A 23199-nucleotide genomic window follows, 5' to 3' on the forward strand; every position below is an offset into this window, starting at 1 on the left:
TACAACTCCTAGAAGCATAATTTCGGGTGGGGGGACCTCTCTCTGAAAACTGGCCTGCCTTTATTAAAGTGGTTTTCTGGTTTATAAACCCAATTTTTAAATACACTATTAGGATTAGTTCACACAGTTTTTTTGCGCTGATCTTGACGCGGATACAGCGTCGGAATCAGTGCCAAAAAACGTCCAAAACCGCCTCCCATTGATTTCAAAGGGAGGTGGAGGTGTGTTTTACCCACAGTTACGCCTCCTGCCTCCCATTGAAATCAACTGGAGGCAGAGAAAGCGTTTTTTTGCCCGTGACGCTAAATGGCCGCGGCCGAAAAACACCTATAAAAAACGCGGCACGAATTTGCAGGCAGGTCAAATCTGCCTCAAAATTCCTTCAGTAATTTTGAGGCAGATTTTTTTGCCTGAAAAAAACCTCTGTGTGAACAGGGTCTTAGGGAATTCTATTAGAGCACATAAATACTACAATAATATATTAATTTAATATATAATATATTAGAGAAGCTATAACTACCTTTTTTAGCATAGTTTGTAAGACACTTCAATTTCATGTTCTCAATTGAATTTTGAAAAGATTCCAGTACAACACATTGGTTTCACCACCTTTTTTTGGATTAGAGGAAAACACTGGAGCTGTTGGTATGTTGTCTGGAGAGCTCATAGGGTATGTTCACATGGCAGCCTCCGTTACGGCTGAAATTACGGAGCTGTTTTCCGGAGAAAATAGCTCCGGAATTTCAGACGTAATGGCATGTGCAGGCGTTTTTCGTAGCATCCATTACGGACGTAATTGGAGCTGTTTTTCCATGGAGTCAATGGAAAACGGCTCCAATTACGTCTCAAGAAGTGACAGGCACTTCTTTGACGCGGGCATCTTTTTTACGCGCCGTCTTTTGACAGCGGCGCATAAAAAAAATGACCGTCAGCACAGTACATCGTAAAACCCATTCAAATGAATGGGCAGATGGGTGCCGACGCTTTGGAGCCGTATTTTCGGACGTAATTCGAGGCTAAAATGCCCGAATTACGTCCGTAAATAGGGTGTGTGAACCCAGCCATAGAGTAAAGTGTAGCTAAATGTTCGACAAACTTCTGACATGTCATAGTGACATGTCAGAAGTTTGTATTGGTGGGGGTCCGAGCACAGAGACCCCCACCAATCGCTAGAACAAAGCAGCTGAAGCGTTCGTGTGAGCGCTCAGCTGCTTCGTTTCTGTTCGGCTTTTTCCGGAAATAATTGTATCGGAGTACGAGCTCATAGACTTTCTATTGAGTCCGTATACCGATACATTTATTTCCGGAAATAGTCGAGCAGACACGAAGTGGCTGATCTCTCACACGAACGCTTCAGCTGCTTCGTTCTAGCGATTGGTGGGGGTCTCAGTGCTCGGACCCCCACCAATACAAACTTCTGACATGTCACTATGACATGTCAGAAGTTTGTCGAACGTTTAGCTACACTTTAAAGGGAATGTGTCGCTAGAAATTTTTTTTTTTAGTTAAACAATTATTATGTAAGTAAGCATGGTCAATGTGGTAAAGCAACCTCATTGCTTTATGCTGCAAATTTGGGGTAGACACACTCTCTAGTGTCCTCACACAATCCCCCCTCCCTTATTCTGGCTAGTGCCCGGAGAAGGAGGGGTTTGAATCTTCAAACCTCCTACACTGTGTGCCGCCATTTTCTGAGCGACTGCATAGAGTAGCAGGATTAGATACAGTGCTCAGCAGACAATATAACACAAACATACATGAACATAATACACACATCACATACACGAACATAACTTACCTGCTCCTGCCGCCGCTGCCGCCTCCGCTCCTATTCCTTGTGCCTTGAACATATGGCCGGAAACCGCGGCCGGAAGTCGTCATCTTACTGTCCGGCCGTGGCTTCCGGTCCACATGAAAAAGGGGCCGGATTTCGCTCAGCGAACTTGCTTCGCTTTGGTCTGTGGGGCATGCGCCGTTCCCACACAGACACAAATAAATAAAATTTATTTTAATATCATACTAAAAGCAATATGATAAAAAAAATAATAATTTCATGACAACTTCCCTGGGTAGGAACACATGCAATGTATTCAGTGCGGATACACTGTGTTAAGCTGCGCAGCGTATCCACCCTGAACACTGCAGGGAATGCCGTCTGGAAAATGGCAGCACATTGTGATGCATTTTTCTGGCGGAATTTCCGCTGCAAAGGGGCACCGGAATTTTTTATTATTTTTAAAAAAAAACATTCGTACTTACGGGGCCTCCTGGGATGACGTTGCTGGCCATGTGACGCTGCAGCCTGTAACTTTATTTTTATTATTTTCGTACTTCTGATTCTGCCGCAAATATTGCAACCTACACTGCTTTGTTGCGGGTTTAAGCACCCCATTGAATTCAATGGCTAAACCCACAAAAGAAAAGTTGCGTAGAATTAATTGTCATGCTGCGGTTGAAGTAACCGCACTACAGGTCAATTTATGTGTGTTTTTTTTTTGGCGGATATTTACCGCAGTGTGGGGACGAGATTTGTTGAACTCTCACCAACACTGCTGCTACTGTAATATGCTGCGGATTTTTTCCGTAATTAATCTGTTGCGGAAAATCCGGGATGTTTACGCTGTGTGTTCCTACCCTAAGACTAGCAGAGCAGGCAACTCTCATGCACAACAGGGAGTCTTTTTTCGCCTGGAGAGGTCATTCACTAACCGCTTTAGCCAAAGTAGTATGAGGAGTATAAGGATTTTCGTTACTTACTGGCTTTTTATTAGCTAAACATTATTCAGCACTATACGATACGGGGTGCACTCTAGCTATCAATATCAGGTTGTATACAAAATAGCTCTCCTCCAGAAGAAAACTCTCTAGTTCCACCTATAGGTGCCTATCCTGTAAGTTAAAGGGGTTGTCCAGCATTAGAAAAACATGTCTGGTTTCCAAAAACAGCGCCACGCCTGTCCATGGGTTGTGTCTGGTATTGCAGCTCAGCTGCATTGAAGCGAATTTGTAATAAATATTGTACATACTCTGAATGCCTCAATTTCTGTGTTATACAGACATTGATACATGAGCTGCACATTGTTTATACGCAAAACTATTCGATTCACTGAAAAGGAAATTGATATAACCAGTAAAAATTTTACGATCCAGTCACCCTGTTATAGGGAATAGCAGGGTTTTATAATAAATTGAATATAATGGATGTTTGTACAGAATGGGCAGCATATTAGATTGCAGTGTTACAGAACTGCCAGCGTGTCTGCATCCTATTAGGTGTGTCAGGCTCTTAAAATTGTTCAAGGAGCATCAAGTTCACACCCTTTTTTCCTTTTCATTCCATAAACCTAAGTATCAATCACACTTATCCTTCAGGCTCCACCTAAAGTCTCCGTGGACTCAGCACTATGCAGAAACCCAGAAGGAATTTCCCTGATGGCAATGCAAAGAATGTGACCCAGTGCGCTCTCCCAGCAGTTGCCACTATATGCAGCTTTCATACAACTGCTTGGTATATATAGCATCAACTACGCGTGTGACGTTCTAACAGACCATCCTTGCACCATCTGTCAGAGGCTTCATGATGTCTCAAGTGGAACAACGATGGATAAACAAGCAGGATCTGCCTGTCCACTTGTAAAAATGAATGGAATTTCCAGTTGTCACATTTTATATAACACACTATCTATCTATCTATCTCATATCTATCTATCTATCTATCTATCTATCTATCTATCTATCTATCTATCTATCTATCTATCTATCTATCTATCTATCTATCTATCTATCTATCTATCCAAAGGTGGGTTTGCCTACCGAAACGTTGCAGCTCTGTATGCACTTTTTTTGATGTACCTTGTCTGAATAAATCTACAGCAACTTTTTTACACTGCTAAAGAGTCTCCGTGGTGCTGTATCCTCCTTGACCATATCTAAGCTTACCACATAGTAGCACAATGCAAGTAGAAATAAAAAAGCCGCACTCACCGGTCCGGTCCGGTCCGACGTAGAAAATTATTTAATGCTTATAAAAAAGGTGTAGGGGGAAAGGCGAAGACAGTGTCAGGCCACATAGTAGGCTTAGATTCAGGGCCCCAGCAGACCGTAATCTTATACAGAATAAGATTACTGTCTGCTGGGGCCCTGTATCTAAGCCTGCCTTGTGGTAGGCTTAGATACATGGTCTAACAGACAGTATCACACATGGGCCCTGTATCTAAGCCTACAACCTGTGTTACTAATGGTTTTTTTTGTGCTTGTGTTTTTTACAGGTTCAGTCATTATCATACGTCGGATTCGAGGACTACTTCGATGATGGCTTTTTTTATTTTCAATACAATTGTTAATGAGGGTTGTGTGTGAGGGGGTTATTTCAATAAAATTTTTGATCTATGTCTTTGTATTTTCTTTTAAACTTTATTACTACCGCCTTATTAATGGCCGCTGGCTGATTGACAGCGTCCATTACTAAGGCGGGGCTTAGTGTTAGCCGGTGCAGAGGCTAACACTAACCCCCATTATTACCCTGGTACCCACCACCTCCAGGGGTACTGGGTAGAGCCGGGTACGATCTGGTACCCGACCATCTGTAGTGATGGTCGGGTACTGGGGCAGCCGCAGGCTAGTATTATTAGGCTGGGAAAGGCCAGAAACAGTGGCCCTCCCCACCCTGGTAATGCTATGTTGTATCTGGCTGGTTATTAAAAAAGGGGGGGGGGACCCCACGTAATTATTTATTTTTTTTTAAATAAATTGGAAAAAATGACATGCTCCCTCTCCTATTTGCGTTGCGTTGGCTTCCCATAGAAATAGTACAGGAATACACAAAGCAGAATACAATGAATGGAAATCACAAAGCTGCGTATGGTATATAAGGCATATACTGTACAAGCATGTAAGTCTCTCCCTGTATAAGTTTGTGTTTCCATATAGATGTGCGGACTAAGTAGTCTGGTAATAAGGCCCCCAATGCTCTGGGCCCTATTCTCTGGGCTGTATTTTCTGCCTGTCTGACTATCCTTCTATCTATATATGCCACTCATGGGTAGGGCGTCATGCTAGTCAACAAGATACATTACTATTAAGCCATTACTATAGGCATCAACTTGGCTGTTTAAACCGCAGGATACACTTTTCATGTATTATTAACAGATGATGTTCCCACACAGTAAAAATCTACTCATATTAAGAAACCAATAGGGAGGAGACCAGTTAAAAAAGGATATGTAAACCTTTGAGGGCATCTTGCAAATTATATATTTTTTTTAATAAAAAGTTCATTCAGTGTGATTAGTGCAACTTTCTAAATAGTTTTTATTAAAAATGTGTTTTCCTTTTTGAGAAACAGCTGCTCTGTATTCTCTATACATAGCAGTTGTATATAGCGATAGAAAAAGAGAAGCACCTCCAGCTCACCTTCATATGCAGATGTAGTTCTAGGGAAGTTCATGCACGGATCCTTGTGTCGGCACACATTGGACGAGACCAGAGAAATTGGGTTTGAATCCAGCACGGACAATTCGTTAAAATGGAAGAAATAATTCCAAGTTTAATGGGCCAGTATGTTTGGCAAGTTAAAATCAGGAATAAAGAGCACGGCGTGACATCCTGATAGTGTGGGGAAAAAAATGTGGTAGTGGTAGATAGAAAGCCTACGCGTTTCAGACGCTCCGAGCGTCCTTAATCATGGCTTCAGACATGATTAAGGACGCTCGGAGCGTCTGAAACGCGTAGGCTTTCTATCTACCACTACCACATTTTTTTCCCCACACTATCAGGATGTCACGCCGTGCTCTTTATTCCTGATTTTAACTTGCCAAACATACTGGCCCATTAAACTTGGAATTATTTCTTCCATTTTAACGAATTGTCCGTGCTGGATTCAAACCCAATTTCTCTAGTTGTATATAGCGCTTAATCCTTCTCCCGTCAGTTCCGTGGAACTGACGGGTTAAGTGTCAGCGGGTTCTCTGTGGATCCACCTGTAATCTGTCCCATCTAAATTCATAACTTAGAAGTGATAGATTACAGGTGGATCCAGCGGGTCAGAGGCACGCAGAACCCGCTGACACTGAACCCGTCAGGTCCGTGGGATCGACAGATTCAGGTCATAGCTAATGATACAGCTGCTCTGCGTAGTAAAACAAATTTTTAATACAAAACTATTGAGAAAGTTGCTCTAATCACACTGACTAACCTTTTTATTTAAAAAAATAATAATAATTGCCTTCCAAAGGTGTACAATTATTGAAGGGTTTAAGTAGTTAAATATATTGACTATACAGAATTTTATATGGGACATGGACAGTAATATATTAGTATTGAGATTAACCAAAAATATTTACGCAATTCTTCTTTGGACCTCAGACTGTGGTCATGTAGGACACAGGTTTATGAATAGGTGGAAGAGTTGTAGTAGTGGCACTCATTTACAGAGTGTTCCACAGCTCAGGAGCAGGCATTGGGTATAGAACCATGTTTATTCATGTCTTCTTTCTGTAGGTTCCATTTCTGGTTCTGTAGAAAAAAACTGCTTCAAAAAGTGTGAAGGCCTTATGCACATGGCAAATCTGTGTGCACGGAGCCTGTACAGCCAGGGCCGTTTGAAAAAACTGGAGGGCCCAGTACAAAGGTTTCATGAGTGCGCCCACTCCGGAACATTTTGATTATTGTCTACAGATATCGACACTGTCAATTAACCCTTTCATGACCAAGGGTCATTGATGCCCCTGTGTCCAGGTCAAATTTTCCATTTTTGATGTGCATTTCTTTAAACGATAATATATTTGAAACCGCTTTGAATATCACAACTATTTTTACTTTGTTTTTTTTTTTACAAGACTTATGAGGCTTTCATTTTCTGGATTCGTTTAATTAATTCAGTGTTTTTCATTTTTGTTATGCGCAGACAAAGCACATAAAATGTGAAAATAACCACTTTTTAAAAAAAATTTTTTATATTTATCTATCTATCTATCTATCTATCTATCTATCTATCTATCTATCTATCTATCTATCTATCTATCTATCTATCTATCTATCTATCTATACATACATACATACACTGTAGAGCTCTGCAACAATTAGTCCTCTTCTCTCTCCGTCACCCTGGATCACTGTGAGGGGAGAGTGAAGAGGGCTATACACACACGATGTGAAAAAAATGGATCAACTGTCAGTTTTTCATGGCTGTTTTACATCAACGTGTCTCAAAATTTTAATCCATTGACCGTTTTTAACCGCCATTTGCCATCCGTTTTTCATGGACGTTAAAAAAAATGGTTGAATTTTAATCGTTAGCTTTTTTTCCCCCAAACCCCTGAAAACACCACAGTGCCCATGTACATAGTGATGCAATACCACTGTAGATAGTGCCACTTTGTCCACATAGATAGTGCCAGTGCCCACATAGATAGTGCCACAGTGCCCACATAGTGCCACAGTTCTCCCTGTAGATAATGCCCACATAGTGGCACACACAGTGCCCATGTAGATAGAGCCACAGTGTCCCCTGTAGGTAGAGCCAATATAATGACACAGTGCCCATGTAGATAGTGCCACACCCCCTGTATATAGCATCCCCCTGTAGATAGCACCACACCACTTGTATATAGTGCCATCCCCTGTAAATAGCGCAACCCCCTGTACATAGCGCCACCCCCTGTACATAGCAACATCCCCTCTGTATTTAGCAACATCCCCCCTGCAGATGGCACTCCCTTCCTGTATGTAACACCACTGCAGCTCCCTTTAGGAGCGGAATCCCTCTAGCTGAAGATGCCGATCCTACAGGAAGCCCCTGATGTCTTTGTCCATATATGGACAGTGACGTTAGGGAGGAATCCCCTGCCAGAGCATTGATTCCACTCCGGGAGTAGCCCCTGATGTCACTATCCATATATGGATAGTGACACCAGGGGCTTCTCCAGTAGCGGAATCCCCAGCACAGAGCGATCTGACACCGGGGATTCCGTTCCTAGAGAGAGCCACTAACGTCACTGTCCAAATGGACAGTGACGTCAGGGGCACCCTTTAGAAGCGAAATCCCCGTCCAGTGCGATCTGACACCGGGGATTCCGCTCCTAGAGTCCGTTCAGGTGGTGCTATCTACAGTGGGGGGTGTGATGCTATCTACAGCGGGGGGGTTGCTATATGCAGGGGGAGTGGCACTATCTACAGCGGGGATGGAGAGACGGCGGAGGCTCCCTCTAGGATGTGAATCCTCGGCCAGAGCGCTGGCCGGGGATTCCGATGCTGAAGGGAGCTTAGGTGGGGCTATCTACAAAGGGTTTTGCGCTACCTACAAGGGGTTATGGGTGGCACTATCTACAGTGGGGGGTGTATTCCGGGGCTCTCAAAGCCCCGTACAACATGAGAGTGCAGCGCTGCTCACACTGAAGCAACACTGCACTCATTAAACCCGTTCCAGGCTGTCATCGTCTATACACGTGCTAACTGCACGGGGCATCGGCAGTCGTGAGGGGGTTAAACATCATATAAACAATTCTAGCTATTTAGAGGTTCAATTTTTAGACATATAAACGGGAATGGTTTTGACGCATAGGTAACGTTTTCTCTCATTGGAGTCGTTCACTTTCCCTTTTTTAGCAATTACTTGTATTATATAAAATAATAATTCAGAATTCCTCTATTATTCCTCCTACAAATTCCTCTATTATTCCTCCTACAAATTTATGAATAAATTGACAACTGGGTGTTATCATTTACCTTATCATAGAGATCTGCTTCGGGACACCCCCCCCCCCAACTTGCACCACCCAGTTGTCAATTTATTCTTAAATTTCTAGTAGGAATAACCTAGTAATGGCAAAATGAAGAGTTCTTAGAAAAGATTCTCTAGCATTGTTATTTCATGAGGAATACAATTACTTACTGAAACAGGCATGTCAGGAGAGGTGACAGGTCTTCTTTAAGTATGCGAGATATAGTTACAATCAGTACCTCTGTAGCAGCCATAGCGGCTGCGACGGGGCCCGTGGCATGAGGGGGCCCGTGCCACCCGCCGTCACGGCCCCCCCCCCATGCCCGGTGGTGTCGCTAGCAGCCAAATAGCTGCTACAGCTGCGGTGTCGCCACATTCAATAGTATCTGCGTCCTATGGCAGAGCAGGGAGGTATCTCCCTAATCTGCCATTTACTAGGCTACAGGCAGGGCCGGCGTTAGGGGGTGGGCAAACTGGGCAAATGGCCAGATGGCACGGGCCCCCTCATGCCCTGTCGCGTCGCTAGCACCAGAGAGAGCCCTGGTACTAGCGACAGCCTCAGGATGCAGATACAAATGAATACTAAAGGCTGCAGGCCACGTTAAGCCTGCAGCCTATAAGGCGCTGGGAAGACTCCCTGCGCAGGCTGGCGTGATGACATCACTGCATCAAGCGTCCCTCCCAGAGTGTGCAGCGCTCCATCAGTCACAGGAACACAGCAAGGTAAGAAAAAAAAATATTTTTTTTTGGAGGGGGGTGGGCTGTGTGGCAATATACAGGGGGGATTGCAGTGTAGCACTATATACAAAGAGGGAGCTGTGTGGCACAATATACAAGGGAGGGGTGCCGTGTAGCACTATATACAAGGGAGGCTGTGTGTCATTATACACAACGGGGGAGCTGTGTGGCAATATATACAAGGGGGGCTGTGTGGCACTATACTAAGGGGGGCTGTATGGCACTATTTACAAGGGGAGGAGGGCTGTGTGGCACTATCTACAAGGGAGGGGGTCTGTGTGGCACTATATAAATGGGAGGGGGGCTGTGTGGTACTATATACATGAGGGCTGTGTGGCACTATCTACTAAGGGGGGGCTGTGTGGCAATATATACAAGGGGGAGGTGGGGGGTGCTATCTACAAGTGGGGTGTAACACTGTCACAGGGGGGCTGTATAGCACTGTCTACAGCGGGGCTGTATGGCACAATCTACAAGGGGGCACTATATACAGGGGGCACCACTACAAGGGGGGCGGTGTGTGGCACCGAGGTGAGGAGGGGGCCCAGTCAAAAGTTTGCTATGGGGCCCAGACTTTTCTAGTTATGCCCCTGGTTACAATAGACAGCTTACCAAGCATTCTTGTGGATATTCAAAAATTCAGCATTGTTAACATGTTTACATGTGTTGCTCCAGCAGGGGGTGCCCAAGGTATCACTTTCAGACACAGCTGAGCTGAGTTTGTAAAGGGTGGGGAAGAGCGAACACTGTAACCTCTGAACAATGATTCATCCGGAAGCCTCTCTGCTTTTCCCAACTTGGAAATTATATATCCTTTCCCTTCCCTGATGAATCAATGGTGATACAATTAACCCTTCCCCCCCCCCCCACCCCGGCACTTGCCAGTCTCTGTGTTCCGCATAATGCACCTTCTAAGCAGGGAAATCTAAACAAGACTAGACAAACACTGGGTTCTTGCTTCTCCAGCCATAGTGGAAGGGTTTCTCAAATTTTAGCTCAATAAAATTAAACTTGTAGTGCCCTTATCAATAGCATACGCAGTGAAATTAAACATACAGTGATAGAAATCTCTATGGCTTTGTTCACATCTGCGTCGGGGTTCCGTTCATGGGTTCCGACAGACCTTTCCATCAGGCGAACCCACGAACGAAAACCAAAACGGACACTATAGCTTTCCGTTTGCATTACCATTGATTCAATGGTAACGCTTCACTTGCTAATGGTTTCCGTTTGTCTCCGTTCCATAAGGCATACCTCCCAACTGTCCCGAATTCAGAGGGACAGTCCCTGATTCCAGGCGGTGACCTGCTGTCCCAGGCAGCCGGGGGTATGTCCCGCTGTCGCTGTATCTGCGGGATCCTCAGGATGCAGATACAGTTAAACCCAATTCTGAAGCAGGGAACCGTCAGTTCCCTGCTTCAGAATTAGTTCAGAGCGGACTCCCCGGGCACAGCGCAACCTTAAAGAGGCTCTGTCACCAGATTTTGCAACCCCTATCTGCTATTGCAGCAGATCGGCGCTGCAATGTAGATAAGAGTAACGTTTTTATTTTTAAAAAACGAGCATTTTTGGCCAAGTTATGACCATTTTTGTATTTATGCAAATGAGGCTTGCTAAAGTCCAACTGGGCGTGTATAAAGTAAAAGTCCAACTGGGCGTGTATTATGTGTGTTACATCTGGGCGTGTTTACTTCTTTTACTAGCTGGGCGTTCTGACGAGAAGTATCATGCACTTCTCGTCAGAACGCTCAGCTTCTGGCAGTGCAGACACAGCGTGTTCTCGAGAGATCACGCTGTATCGTCACTCACTTCCTGCCCCAGGTCCTGCATCGTGTCGGACGAGCGAGGACACATCGGCACCAGAGGCTACAGTTGATTCTGCAGCAGCATCGGCGTTTGCAGGTAAGTCGATGTAGCTGCTTACCTGCAAATGCTGATGCTGCTGCAGAATCAACTGTAGCCTCTGGTGCCGATGTGGCCGACACGATGCAGGACCTGGGGCAGGAAGTGAGTGACGTCACAGCGTGATCTCTCGAGAACACGCTGTGTGTCTGCACTGCCAGAAGCTGGGTGTTAACGAACAGAAGTGGATGATGCTGATTCGTCAGAATCATACACTCCCATTCCTAACGCCCAGCTAGTAAAAGAAGTAAAAACGCCCCGATGTACACACATAATACATGCCCAGTTGTACTTTTGCAAGCCTCATTTGCATAAATACAAAAATGGTCATAACTTGGCCGAAAATGCTCGTTTTTTAAAAATAAAAACGTTACTGTAATCTACATTGCAGCGCCTATCTGCTGCAATAGCAGATAGGGGTTGCAAAATCTGGTGACAGAGCCTCTTTAAGCACTGTGCTCAGGGAAGCCCTTGATGTCACTGTCCATATATGGACAGTCTAAATAGAGAAAATGGGCAGAACAGTAGAACAACAACCTCTAGGGTAGCAGGATGCAAGCCTCCAGGAATCCGACTTGAAAATCCCCAGGTATCAGACAAAAAATAGAAATAGAGGCAGCAGTAGCCACTGACGTCAGACGCAGCACTCCAAAGATCATATAAAAAAAAGGATTTTTTATTCACCCATCAGTGCAGTAGGAGGCAATGTTTCAGCTGCTCAATGCAGCCTTTGTCAAGGCTGCATTGAGCAGCTGAAACGTTGCATTCTACTCCACTGATGGGTGAATAAAAAATCCTTTTTTTTATATGATCTTTGGAGTGCTGCATCTATTTCTATTTTTTGTCATATATGGACAGTGACATCCGTGGCTACTCCTTGAGCGGTATCCCCATTGCCGATGATCTGACCGTGGATTCCGCTCCTAGAGGAAACCCCTGAGGTCACTGTCCATATATGGACATTGACGTCAGGGGCTCCACCTGAGCGGAATCCCCGGCCAGAGTCGGCAACGGGGATTCCTCTCAAGGAGTAGCCACTGTCATCACTGTTCATATATGGACAGTGACATCAGGGCTTCCCTCTTGGAGCGGAATCCCCGGCCTATGCTCTGGCTGGGAATTCTGCTCCTAGAGGGAGTCCCAATGGCGCTATCTACGGGCGGTGGCGCTATCTTCAAAGGGGGTGTGGCACTATCAACATTGACACTGTGGCACTATATAGGGGCACTATGTGCAGGGGACACTGTGGTGCTATCTACATGGGCACTATCTACATGGGCACTGCATCACTATCTACAAGGGCACTGGCACTAGGGGCAGCTAAGGGGGCATTATACTGTATGAGGGCAGCTAGGGTGCATTATACTGTATGGAGGCAGCTATCGGGTCATTATGCTGTATGGGGGCAGCTTCAGGAGCATTAAGCTGTATGGGGCATTAAACTTTATGGGGCAGCTATGAGAGCATTATATTGTATGGGGGCATCTGTGTGGGCATTAAACTGTATGGGGCAGCTATGGTGAATTATGCTGTATGAGGAAATTTGTTTTGGCATTATACTGCATGGGGGTTTCTGTATGGGCATTATACAGCATGGGAGAATCTGTGTGGGCATTATAGTGTATGGGGGCATCTGTGTGGGCATTATACTGTGTGGGGGCATCTGTGTGGGCAGTATACTGTATGGTTGCAGCTATCAAGGTATTCTACTGTATGGGGCAGTTATTTGGTATTATACTGTGTGGTAGGCACTATGGGAGCATGATACTGTGTGGGCTGAACCGGATGTGTATGGGCGGGGATTGGGACGGATTAGAGGCGTGGCTTAAAATAAAAATATTTGCTGCATAGGTTGTCAACCCACGAACGAAACCCCGACACAGATGTGAACGAAGCCTAATATAGGATGTGTTAAATCATGTCCTAAATCTGTTGAATAATGAACATTTAGTCATATTCCACTCTGCTGTACTCGGGGAGAGAGGTGTTCGATATTAGGGCATTATTGGTTTACATATGTCATACATACATTAAGATCTATGAACATAAAGGCATTTCGTACGCCAATCTTAATAAACAATTCTATTGGAGAAGGATGTGGCACATTTTTGCATTCTTTGGCAGGAAGCACCCTGAAATGTGTCTGAGGTGATTTGTGCCATATTCATAAAGAAGTTTAGACATTTTTCAGATAGTTATTAAATCACAGCTAAGATAGTTTAGAATTTTAGGTTGCTGTAGGGCAGTGGGGTTTATGGTTTGTTTGTTTGTTTGTTTGCTGTAGCTCTGACATATTTATCAATGTCTATGTACAGAATTGTGCAGAGCACATGTATGACAGGTCAAACCTGGAGCTCTGCTTCTTTTAGAAGTAGAGATTTATGATGAGCTGCTGACATCTCTCAAATTATTGACTATTTACTCAGAAGTGCCAGAACTTGTCCATATACACGTTTCCATAACTCTGCCCCATATAGACATCTCATCTATGAGTGGAGGGGGGCCCCTAAGATATGTCCTTGGTCATCATAAGCATGTACAGACAATTTGGTTAGGGTGGGCTTCAAAGGAAGAGAAGGGATAGAGTGTGACACGCGTAGTACAGCGCACGCACTTTAGGCCTGTGCGACTGACCCTGCTTCAAACGATGTCCTCCTGTCTGCATCGATCAATCAAATGACATCACTAGTCTTAGTGACTACGGAGCATAGTCTGCAAACACAGTGTTTCTCAACTCCAGCCCTCAAGTACCTCTTAGGGTATGTGTAATGATGGGGGTAAGGACACAGACAAGTGAGCCCTAATCTACCCACCACTCAGTCCCTGCCTACTTGCAACGACCCGCCCTAGGCGACGGGGTACAACTGGGCGACGGTCCCTACGCTCAATAAGTGCACGACAGACAAACAGACAAGGGTACACAAGCAAGGGAAAAGGGGTGAGTGGTGAACGAGCCGAGTCAAACCAGGAGTGTACGAGGTACCAAACGCAGAGCAGGAGAGTAGTCAGTAAGCCAGGGTCAATATGAAGCAGGGTCAAATGGTACAAGAAGCTGCAGCAGGTCCAGGAAACAAAACGAGAAGAATCACAAGCAAGGAGGAACAGGAAAGGCAGGTATAAATAGACAGAGGGCGGGAGCTAGCTCCGTCTGGCCAGGCTGTGATAGGCTCTCCCACTCCTAAGCCTGCCATCCTGAGTGGTGGAAGATGGAGTCAGTCTCACAGACATAGAAGCAGGTGCAGACTGATTACCTATGGGCGTGGATACAGAAGCTGTGCCAGGCAGATCCTTAACAGTACCCCCCCTTTTATGAGGGGCCACCGGACCCTTTCTAGATGGACCTGGTTTATTGGGGAAACGAAGGTGGAACCTCCTGACCGATACCCCAGCGTGAACATCCCGGGCGGGTACCCAAGTCCTCTCATAAGGGCCGTATCCTCTCAAATGGACCAGGTACTGGAGGGAGCCTTGGACCATCTTGCTGTCCACAATCTTGGCCACCTCGAATTCTACCCCCTCAGGGGTGAGAACGGGGACAGGAGGTTTCCTCGAGGGAACCAAGGACGGGGAGCAGCGTTTAAGGAGGGAGGCATGAAACACGTCGTGTACTCGAAAAGATGGGGGCAACTCCAGTCGGAAGGAGACAGGATTGAGGACTTCAATGACCTTGTATGGCGCTATAAACCGGGGAGCAAACTTCTTGGACGGGACTTTAAGGCGCAAGTTCTTAGACAATAGCCACACCAGATCCCCGACCATAAACAAGGGGTTAGCAGAACGTCTTCTATCTGCCTGAGTTTTTTGTATGCTCTGGGACGCCTCTAGGTTCTTCTGAACCTGGGCCCAGACTGTGCACAGTTCCCGATGAACGACCTCTACCTCGGGATTGTTGGAACTACCAGGTGAAACGCAGGAGAACCGTGGTTTAAACCCAAAATTACAGAAAAAGGGGGAGACCCCTGACGAGTTACTGACCCGGTTATTAAGGGAAAATTCGGCGAGGGGAATGAATAAGACTCAATTATATTGACAGTCAGAGATAAAACACCTTAAATATTGTTCTAGAGACTGATTAGTCCTCTCAGTTTGGCCATTAGTTTCAGGATGGAAGGCAGAGGAGAAGGATTGATCAATCTCCAACTTTTTACAGAAGGCTCTCCAAAACAAAGAAACAAATTGTACCCCTCTGTCAGAAACAATATTGACAGGGACCCCATGGAGACCCAGGATGTGTTTGACAAACAAGGTAGCTAACGTCTTAGCATTGGGTAGTTTCTTGAGGGGCACAAAGTGGCACATCTTACTGAAGCGGTCTACTACAACCCACACTACCGACTTGCCTTGAGATGGAGGCAAATCGGTGATAAAATCCATGGATATATGGGTCCAAGGTCTCTGGGGAATGGGCAAAGAACGTAGTAAGCACACTGGTCGGGACCTGGGAGTCTTGGACCTAGCACAAACCTCACAAGCGGCGACGTAGGCCTTAACGTCTTTAGGCAACCCAGGCCACCAATAGTTTCTGGCAATGAGGTGCTTGGTACCCAGGATGCCTGGATGACCAGATAGTGCGGAGTCATGATTTTCCCTAAGTACCCTTAGCCAGAATTGCAGGGGAACAAACAGCTTGTTCTCAGGAAGGTTCCCGGGAGCTGAACCTTGATCAGCAGCAATTTCAGAGACTAAATCAGAGTCAATAGAAGAAATGATTATACCTGGAGGCAAAATACAAGCAGGATCTTCCTCCGAAGGAGGGCTGGCCATGAAGCTACGCAACAGTGCATCAGCCTTAATATTTTTAGACCCAGCCCTATAGGTAACCAAAAAATTGAATCTGGTAAAGAATAACGCCCATCGAGCTTGTCTCGGGTTAAGCCTCCGGGCAGATTCTAGGAAAACCAGATTCTTGTGGTCGGTAAGGACCATTACCTGGTGCCTAGCCCCCTCCAGGAAGTGGCGCCACTCTTCAAATGCCCATTTAATGGCTAAGAGTTCGCGGTTGCCAATATCATAGTTACTTTCAGTGGGCGAAAACTTCCTGGAGAAGTAGGCACAGGGACGGAGATGGGTGAGGGACCTGGTACCCTGGGACAAGACAGCCCCCACTCCCACCTCGGACGCGTCAACCTCCACGATAAATTGCTCCATTTGGTTGGGCTGAACCAACACCGGGGCCGAGATAAAGCACTTCTTAAGGACCTCAAAAGCCTCGACAGCCTCAGGAGGCCAGCGGAGGAGATCAGCACCCTTGCGAGTGAGGTCCGTAAGAGGCTTAGCGATGACCGAGAAGTTAGCAATAAATCTCCTGTCATAATTAGCGAACCCCAGGAAGCACTGTAACGCCTTCAGGGAGGCAGGTTGGACCCATTCCGCCACAGCCTGGACCTTGGCGGGGTCCATGCGGAATTCAGGAGGAGTGAGGATTTGACCCAAAAATCATATCTCCTGCACCCCAAACACACATTTTTTGGTCTTCACAAACAGTTTGTTTTCCCGAAGGACCTGGAGCACCTTCCTGACATGCTCAATGTGGGAGGACCAGTCCTTGGAAAACACAAGTATGTCATCAAGGTACACTACAAGAAATACCCCCAGGTAATCTCTTAAAATCTCATTTGTGAAATTCTAGAAGACCGCGGGAGCATTACACAACCCAAAGGGCATGACGAGGTATTCGAAATGACCTTCGGGCGTGTTAAATGCTGTCTTCCACTCATCCCCCTCTTTGATGCGGATAAGGTTATACGCCCCCCGTAGATCAAACTTAGAGAACCATTGGGCCCCCTGAACCTGATTAAAGAGATCAGGAATCAAAGGAAGGGGATACTGGTTCCTTACAGTGACCTTATTCAAGTTACGGTAGTCAATGCATGGCCTAAGACCACCATCCTTCTTCCCTACGAAGAAGAAGCCAGCACCTACCGGAGAAGTAGAGGGGCGAATGCAACCCTTGGCCAGGCATTCCTGGATATACTCTCGCATGGCTTCACGTTCAGGACAAGAGAGATTAAATATCCTACCGTTAGGGAGCTTAGCTCCTGGTACCAAATCGATAGCGCAATCGTATTCTCTATGAGGAGGTAACACTTCGGAGGCCTCCTTAGAGAAAACATCAGCGAAGTCCTGAACAAACTCAGGTAGCGTGTTCACCTGCTCAGGGGGAGAAATAGAATTAACAGAAAAACATGACATCAAGCATTCATTACCCCATTTGGTAAGATCCCCAGTATTCCAGTCAAACGTGGGATTATGCAACTGCAACCAGGGAAGGCCTAAAACCAAATCGGACGATAATCCCTGCATCAACAGTACAGAGCACTGCTCCAAATGCATGGAGCCAACAAGGAGTTCTAAAACAGGGGTATGCTGTGGAAAATGACCATTAGCAAGAGGAGTGGAGTCGATACCCACTACCGGGACAGGTTTAGGCAAATTAATCAAAGGCATAGCTAGAGACATAGCAAATTCCACAGACATGATATTAGCAGACGACCCTGAATCCACGAAGGCACTGCCGGTAGCAGACCTACCACCAAAAGAGACCTGAAAGGGAAGCAAGATTTTATTACGTTTCATAGGTACCTCCGAGTCTTCCGTGGAAGAACGAAGCAACGGAACCTCGGGAGGCATCATGGGGGAGTCAGAGGAGAAAACACAAAAACGTTCACGTTGTCGTTCCCTGAGACGTCGGTCAAGTTGTACCGCTAAAGCCATAACCTGGTCTAGGGAGTCAGAAGAGGGATAGCTAACTAGCAGGTCTTTCAGGGCGTTCGACAGACCCAACCTAAACTGGCACCTTAAGGCAGGGTCATTCCACCGAGAAGCTACGCACCACTTCCTAATGTCAGAGCAATACTCCTCAACAGGTCTCTTACCCTGACGTAAGGTCACCAGCTGACTCTCGGCAAAGGCAGTCCTGTCAGTCTCGTCATAAATGAGTCCGAGAGCAGAAAAGAAAAAAATCAACGGAGGAAAGTTCAGGGGCGTCAGGAGCCAAGGAGAAGGCCCATTCTTGGGGCCCTTCCTGGAGCCGGGACATAATTATACCCACCCGCTGGCTCTTAGAACCTGAGGAGTGGGGCTTTAAACGAAAATAGAGCCTACAACTCTCCCAAAAGGAGAGAAAAGTCTTCCGGTCCCCTGAGAACCGGTCAGGCAACTTGAGGTGGGGTTCAAGAGGTGAGGTGAGGGGCACTACCATGGTAGCATCAGGCTGGTTGACCCTCTGAGCCAGGGCCTGGACCTGTAGGGAGAGACCCTGCATTTGCTGAACCAGGGTCTCAAGGGGGTCCATAGTAGTGTGGGGGACCAGGGTAGAGTAGGTATATGGGCTTGTGATTATGTAATGATGGGGGTAAGGAAACAGACAAGTGAGCCCTAATCTACCCGCCACTCAGTCCCTGCCTACTTGCAACGACCCGCCCTAGGCGACGGGGTACAACTGGGCGACGGTCCCTACGCTCAATAAGTGCACGACAGACAAACAGACAAGGGTACACAAGCAAGGGAAAAGGGGCAGTTGCCCACAGCAACACCATGAGCAACAAGATTGGTGAACGAGCCGAGTCAAACCAGGAGTGTACGAGGTACCAAACGCAGAGCAGGAGAGTAGTCAGTAAGCCAGGGTCAATATGAAGCAGGGTCAAATGGTACAAGAAGCTGCAGCAGGGCCAGGAAACAAAACAAGAAGAATCAGAAGCAAGGAGGAACAGGAAAGGCAGGTATAAATAGACAGAGGGCGGGAGCTAGCTCCGTCTGGCCAGGCTGTGATAGGCTCTCCCACTCCTAAGCCTGCCATCCTGAGTGGTGGAAGATGGAGTCAGTCTCACAGACATAGAAGCAGGTGCAGACTGATTACCTATGTGCGTGGATACAGAAGCTGTGCCTGGCAGATCCTTAACAGTATGTGCACACTACCTCTTTTTAGACGTAATGGAGGCGTTTTACGCCTCGAATTACGCCTGAAAAGACGGCTCCAATACGTCGGCAAATTTCTGCCCATTTTTCTGTGCAGACGAGCTGTCATTTTATGCGTCGCTGTCAAAATACCTTGCGTAAAATTACGGCTCGTCAAAAGAAGTGCAGGACACTTCTTGGGACGTTTTTGGAGCTGTTTTCTCATAGACTCTAATGAAAACAGCTCCAAAAACGGCTGTGAAAAATGCCATGAAAAAGCAGCGAAAAACGCCGCAAAAAACGCGAGTTGCTAAAAAAACTTCTGAAAATCAGGAGCTGTTTTCCCTTGAAAACAGCTCCATATTTTCGGACGTTTTTTGCTAAGTGTGTGAACATACCCCAACAGGTTTTGATTTGAGGATATCCCATATAGAGAAAACCTATGGTAATTCCTAATGCACTGAGGATACGAACCCATGTAGAGGCAGCAGCATTGGTCCGAAACTCAGCTCACTTGCGGTGACCAATGGCCTCATGTTTTTTCCAGTAATACCCAGCAAAATCGTGCGCTCATTGGCCACTGGAAGCGAGCAGGCTTTTGGTCGCCACTAACTCAGACAGTGCCCTGACTAGATCATCCCTGGATCTCACTGACTCAGCAACCTTCCCCACCGAAGCATTTATAAAAGATGGTTCCCAGTCCTAGGATGTTAGGAAGACAAATGCCTGAACTAGATTGATACTGGTCTATCCCTGAGTACTACAGGAGAATGTTAGGGGATACCGAAGAGGACTTGGAGATATCAAGCAATTACTGAAATTACAGTCACTATCCTAAATAACATACCATCCACAAAGGAAAGGGCCAATATGAAAATTTTACTATTTATGACAGTAAACACAAAAAGCTTTCTATACTGATAACAACTAGAATTGACACTGGCAAGTCACAGTCCATCCTTAAGAAAATGTACAGTGAAGGAAATAAGTATTTGATCCCCTGCTGATTTTGTAAGTTTGCCCACTATCAAAGACATGAACAGTCTAGAATTTTTAGGCTAGGTTAATTTTACCAGTGAGAGATAGATTATATAAAAAAAAAAAAAAGAAAATCACAGTCAAAATTATATATATTTACTTGCATTGTGCACAGAGAAATAAGTATTTGATCCCTTTGGCAAACAAGACTTAATACTTGGTGGCAAAACCCTTGTTGGCAAGCACAGCAGTCAGACGTTTTTTGTAGTTGATGATGAGGTTTGCACACATGTTAGATGGAATTTTGGCCCACTCCTCTTTGCAGATCATCTGTAAATCATTAAGATTTCGAGGCTGTCGCTTGGCAACTCGGATCTTCAGCTCCCTCCATAAGTTTTCGATGGGATTAAGGTCTGGGGACTGGCTAGGCCACTCCATGACCTTAATGTGCTTCTTTTTGAGCCACTCCTTTGTTGCCTTGGCTGTATGTTTTGGGTCATTGTCGTGCTGGAAGACCCAGCCACGAGCCATTTTTAATGTCCTGGTGGAGGGAAGGAGGTTGTCACTCAGGATTTGACGGTACATGGCTCCATCCATTCTCCCATTGATGCGGTGAAGTAGTTCTGTGCCCTTAGCAGAGAAACACCCCCAAAACATAATGTTTCCCCTCCATGCTTGACAGTGGGGACGGTGTTCTTTGGGTCATAGGCAGCATTTCTCTTCCTCCAAACACGGCGAGTTGAGTTAATGCCAAAGAGCTCAATTTTAGTCTCATCTGACCACAGCACCTTCTCCCAATCACTCTCAGAATCATCCAGATGTTCATTTGCAAACTTCAGATGGGCCTGTACATGTGCCTTCTTGAGCAGTGCGACCTTGCGGGCACTGCAGGATTTTAATCCATTACGGCGTAATGTGTTACCAATGGTTTTCTTGGTGACTGTGGTCCCAGCTGCCTTGAGATCATTAACAAGTTCCCCCCGTGTAGTTTTCGGCTGAGCTCTCACCTTCCTCAGGATCAAGGATACCCCACGAGGTGAGATTTTGCATGGAGCCCCAGATCGATGTCGATTGACAGTCATTTTGTATGTCTTCCATTTTCTTACTATTGCACCAACAGTTGTTTCCTTCTCACCCAGCGTCTTACTTATGGTTTTGTAGCCCATTCCAGCCTTGTGCACGTCTATGATCTTGTCCCTGACATCCTTAGAAAGCTCTTTGGTCTTGCCCATGTTGTGGAGGTTAGAGTCAGACTGATTAATTGAGTCTGTGGACAGGAGTCTTTTATACAGGTGACCATTTAAGACAGCTGTCTTTAATGCAGGCACCAAGTTGATTTGGAGCGTGTAACTGTTCTGGAGGATGATGAATTCTTAATGGTAGGTAGGGGATCAAATAATTATTTCTCTGTGCACAATGCAAATAAATATATATAATTTTGACAATGTGATTTTCTGTTTTTTTTTAAATATAATCTATCTCTCACTGGTAAAATTAACCTAGCCTAAAAATTCTAGACTGTTCATGTCTTTGACAGTGGGCAAACTTACAAAATCAGCAAGGGATCAAATACTTATTTCCTTCACTGTATTTGTCAATGCACGATTAGGTCTAGGTGTTCACCATGAAGTGGCCCTCAGTCTCTAAACTACAAAGCCAGCAGATGTCGACTTTAGAGATGGGGCTATAGTTTGGATGCCTAAATAATAGAATTAGACTTACTGGCAATTCGGTTTCTAAGAAAATCTCCATGACAGCACCCTGAGTTTACTTCTGTGGGGCTGTCATCGAGGGTAAGTGAGCCAATTATCGGGCAAACGCTCATTCATCTGTTGGTCGTATAGTTTTAGCTGCCTAAAATATTATCGTTGTCGGCAGCACATCTCACTGTGTAATTAGGGAGATGCGCTGCCAACATGATAATAATGGATGGGGACAAGCGAACGGAGTAACGAGCGCTCGTCTCCATACATAACTCCGTGTGACAGGAGCAAACGAGCGCCGATCAACGAGCTGTCTCGTTGATCGGCGCTTGTTAACACGGCCCAGGAAAGGGGACAGGGGATCCACTCAGATGTAGGAACATTGTTCATTTTTGTCTATGGGGGTGGGCATCTAGAACTAAATGTGGGTTTTTCTTTGCAAAAAAGATCTTCTTTATGACACTACTATCCATCCTTTGGTTTCTGCCCAAGTAAAAGTGTTTTCTACATTACTGCAGTTTAGTATCACCAAGGTGTCAGGCTAACTTTTCTATGGTGCTAGATGAGCAAATCTGTAAAAATGTCCTATTACAGATCTGTATTTCAGGCTCAATTGCCTTATACTGTTTAGGAGAAATATGGCTCCATCTCTTTACGGGCCCATCAAATTCTAGGAATACCCAGGGGCATAGCTAAAGGCTCATACAGTATCACACATGATAGGCTTAGATACAAGGGCTCAGCATACAGTATCACAAATGATAGTCTTATATACATAACTAAACAGACAGTATCACACATGATAGGCTTAGATACATGGCTAAACAGATAGTATCACACATGATAGGCTTAGATACAATCGGCAAACAGTATCACATATGATAGTTTTAGATACATAAATCAGAAAACAGTATCCCACATGAGAGGCTTAAATACACGAGTCAGCAGACCGTATCACACATGATAGGCTTAGATACATAACTCAGAAGACAGTATCCCACATGATGAGCTTAGATACATGGCTAAACAGATAGTATCACACATGATAAGCTTAGATACACCCAGCATACATTATAACACATGATAGGCTTAGATACACCCAGGAGACCGTACCACACATGATAGGCTTAGATACACCCAGAATACAGTATCACACATGATTGACTTAGATACACCCAGAATACAGTATCACACATGATAGGCTTAGAAACACCCAGGAGACAGTATCACACATGATAGGCTTAGATGACTCAGCAGACAATA

The sequence above is a fragment of the Rhinoderma darwinii genome, chromosome 3, assembly GCF_050947455.1.
Source record: "Rhinoderma darwinii isolate aRhiDar2 chromosome 3, aRhiDar2.hap1, whole genome shotgun sequence".
In the NCBI taxonomy this organism is placed as follows: domain Eukaryota; kingdom Metazoa; phylum Chordata; class Amphibia; order Anura; family Rhinodermatidae; genus Rhinoderma; species Rhinoderma darwinii.